This window comes from Callorhinus ursinus, unplaced genomic scaffold (assembly GCF_003265705.2).
Source record: "Callorhinus ursinus isolate GAN/ISIS: 27379988/994484 unplaced genomic scaffold, GSC_fseal_2.0 scaffold7, whole genome shotgun sequence".
Taxonomy (NCBI): domain Eukaryota; kingdom Metazoa; phylum Chordata; class Mammalia; order Carnivora; family Otariidae; genus Callorhinus; species Callorhinus ursinus.
In genome coordinates, this window is record NW_027397069.1 from 38,969,090 (window position 1) to 38,973,207 (window position 4,118).

Here is a 4,118-nt window from a genome sequence, read left to right on the forward strand (position 1 = left end):
ATTAAAGACCTATTAACAGCGTTTCTTTTTACCTAGTACATCATATCCACACAGAGTAAAAAGCAAAAAAAAAAAAAAGAAGACCATCTGAAGAGACAAAGCAAGCATCAGAACCAAACATGAGAGAGATGTTAGAATTTATCAGACTAGAACTTTAAAACAACTCGTGATTAATATGCTAAGGGCTCTAAAGTATAAAATAGCAGGCAATAACAGAAGGCGATGTAAGCATAGATATAGAAACGTCAGAAAAAAACAAAAAGAAATGCTGAAGATAAAAAAACACTATAACAGAAATGAATACTTTTTAATGGGCTTATTAGTAGACAGGATACAGCTGAGGAAAATCTCTAAGCTAGAGGAAAAGTCTTGAAAATTTTTAAAGCAAAAAGAACAGATTGAGAAAAACAGAATATCCAAGGACTGTGGGAAAACAACAAAAGGTATAACACACGTGTAATGAGAATACCAGAAGGAAAAGAGAGAAAGGAACAAAAGAAATATTTGAAACAATAAAGATGATCAATTTCCCCCCAATTAATGTCAGCTACAAGACTGCAGATCCAAGAAACTAGAATATCAAGGAGGATAATGGGGGAAACACACATACACACACACACTACGCCCAGGCCTATCATTTCAAACTACAGAAAATCAAAGATAAAATCCTGAAAGAGGCCAGAGGGGATAAAAAATTAAAAAAATAAAATATAAATAAATAACCGAATAAATAACTCCACCTTACCTATTGAGAAACAAAGATAAGAGTTACGTCCAACTTCTCTTCAGTAACCATGTGAGCAAGGAGAGCTTGGAGTGAAATATTTCAAGTGTTGAGAGGGTACCTGGGTGGCTCACTCGGTTAAGCATCTGACTCTTGATTTTGGCTCAGGTCCTGATCTCGGTGGGGGTGGGGGGAGGGATCCAGCCCCAGGTGGTGCTCGGCGCTCATTGCAGAGTCCACTTAAGATTCTCTCCCTCACCCTTTGCTCCTCCCCCACTCATTCGCTTGTGCTCTTTCTAAAAATGAAAGAAAGAAAGAAAGAAAGAAAAATAAAGTGTGGAGAGGAAAAAAATCACCAACCTAAAATTCTGTACCTTGGAAATTAACCTTTAAAAGTGAACAAGAAATAGATACTTCCTCAGAAAAACAAAAACTGGGGAAATTTTTTGCCAACAGAATGGTCTTGCAAGAAATATTAAAAGAGGCAGACTGCCTCCGAGACATTTCCTATCCGTAACAGAATCACCATGATTCTTCAGAGGCTCTTCAGGTTCTCCTTTCTCATTTGGTCTGCAGTCTCAGTCCATTTGAGGAGGAATATTGGTGTTACAGCAGTAGCATTTAATAAGGAACTTGATCCTGTACAGAAACTCTTTGTTGACAAGATTAGAGAATACAGAACTAAACGACAGGCATCTGGAGAACCCGTTGATCCTGGCCCAGAGTACCGCAAGACCTAGAGAGGGAACTTTTTAAGCTTAAGCAAATGTATGGTAAAGCAGACAAGAATACATTCCCGGACTTCAAATTTGAAGATCCTAAATTTGAAGTCATCGAAAAACCCCAGTCCTGAAGAAATAATGTAAAATTTATTTATTTGGTAATTTGTCCTAGATTAGTTGTACAATGGGATCAGAATAAACATCCATTTCTCAACTGTCAAAAAAATATATATTAAAAGAATGTCTTTATTTTTTAATTTATTTTTTTAATTTAAACTAATTAACATATATTATTGGTTTCAGAAGTACAAGTCTGTGATTCATCAGTCTTATATAATACCCCGTGTTCATTACATCATGTGATCTCCTTAATGCCCATCACCCAGTTACCCCAGCCCCCAGGCCCCAGCCCCCACCCTCCAGCAACCCTCAGTTTGTTTCCTATGATTAAGAGTCTTTTATGGTTTGTCTCCCTCTCTGGTTTTGTCTTTTTTCCTCTCTTCCCCTATGATCCTCTGTTTTGTTTCTTAAATTCCACATATCAGTGAGATATATATTGTCTTTCTCTGATTGACTTATTTTGCTTTGCATAATACCCTCCAGTTCAGTCCACATCATTGAAAATGGCAAGATATCATTTTTTTGATGGCTGAGTTATATTCCATTGCATATACATATCACATCTTCTTTATCCATTCATCTGTTGATGGACATCTGGGCTCTTTCCATAGTTTGGCTATTGTGGACATTGCTGATATAAACATTGGGGTGCATGTGCCCTTCAGATCACTACATTTGTATCTTTGGGGTAAATACCCAGTAGTGCGACTGCTGTGTTGTAAGGTAGCTCTATTTTCAACTTTTTGAGGAACCTCCATACGGTTTGTCAGAGTGGCTGCCCCAGCTTGCATTCCCACCAACAGTGTAGGAGGGTTCCCCTTTCTCCGCATCCCTGCCAACATCTGTTGTTTCCTGACTTGTTCATTTTAGCCATTCTGACTGGTGTGAGGTGGTATCTCATTGTGGTTTTGATTTATATTTCCCTGATGCTGAGTGATGTGGAGCATTTTTTCATGTGTCTGTTGGCCATTTGAATGTCTTCTTTGGGAAAATGTCTGTTCATGTCTTCTGCCCATTTCTTGACTGGATTATTTGTTCTTTGGGTGTTGAGTTTGATAAGTTCTTTATAGATTTTGGATACTAGCCCTTTATCTTATATGTCATTTGCAAATATGTTCTCCCATTCTTTCAGTTGTCTTTTGGTTTTGTCAACTATTTCCTTTGCTATGAAAACGCTTTTTATCTTAATGAAGTCCCAGTAGTTCATTTTTGCCCTTGTTTCCCTTGACTTTGGAGATATGTCTAGCAAGAAGTTGCTGTGGCCTAGGTCAAAGAGGTTGCGGCCTGTGTTCTCCTTTAGGATTTTGATGGATTCCTTTTGGTTTTCTTTTTGTTTTGGTTTTCTTTTTCAGCATTCCTTTGGCTATTTGGGGAATTTTCTGGTTCCATACAACTTTTAGGATTATTTGTTCCAGCTCTGTGAAAAAAGTTGGTGGTATTTTGATAGGGATTGCATTGAATGTGTAGATTGCTCTAGGTAGCATAGACATTTTCACAATATTTGTTCTTCCAATCCATGAGCATGGAACGTTTTTCCATTTCTTTGTGTCTTCCTCAATTTCTTTCATAAGTGTTCTATAGTTTTCTGAATACAGATCCTTTGCCTCTTTGGTTCAGTTTATTCCTAGGTATCTTACGTTTTTCAGTGCAATTGTAAATGGGATCGACTCCTTAATTTCTGTTTCTTCTGTCTCATGGTTAGTGTATAGAAATGCAACTGATTTCTGTGCATTGATTTTATATCCTGCCACTTTGCTGAATTCCTGTATGCGTTCTAGGAATTTTGGGGTGGAGTCCTTGATTTTTCCACATAGAGTATCATGTCATCTGCAAAGAGTGACTTCTTTAGAGAGAAGGAAAACCATATTGGTCAGAAACTTTGATCTACATAAAGTAAGGAAGAACATCAAAGAAGGAATAAATGAAGATGAAATAAAACCTTTTATTTATGTTTTATTTATTTATTTATTTTATTTATTTATTTTGAGAGAGAGAGAGAATGTGAGCAGGGAGGGAGAGAGTAAGAGGGAGAGAGAGAATCTTAAGCAGTCTCCATGCCCAGAGAGGGGGTTTAATCTCATGACCCTAAGATCATAAGCTGAGATGAAAATAATAGCAGAAAATACAAAATACTTAGAAATAAATCTGCCAAATATGTGCAAGACCTATACACTGAAAATTATGAACATTGCTGGGAAAAATAATGAAGATCTAAATAAACAGAGAGGTACGCTATGTTCATGTATTAGAAGACAACTATATTGTTAACATGTTAGTTCTCCCCTAAGTGATCCAGACTCAATTCAATGCCAACCAAAATCCTGTAGGCTTTTTTTTTTTTAATTAAATTTGGCAACCTTTTTCCAAAATTCACATAGAAATGGAAGGATTCAGAGTAGACAAATTCATTTCCATATTTATAATCAGTTGATTTTTGACAATGAGGCATAGGGAATTCATTGAAGAAACAATAACATTTTCAACACATAATACTGGAAAATTAAATATCCATATGCAAATAAAATCCAATATTAATTGCAAAAAATATATCA

At 36.3% G+C, this 4,118-nt stretch overlaps 1 pseudogene; it reads left to right on the plus strand.

The window, feature by feature from the left end:
* Nucleotides 1–1,216: 1,216 nt before the first annotated feature.
* LOC112826314 (ATP synthase peripheral stalk subunit F6, mitochondrial-like) lies at nucleotides 1,217–1,577 on the plus strand (annotated as a pseudogene).
* The last annotated feature ends 2,541 nt before the right edge of the window (nucleotides 1,578–4,118 follow it).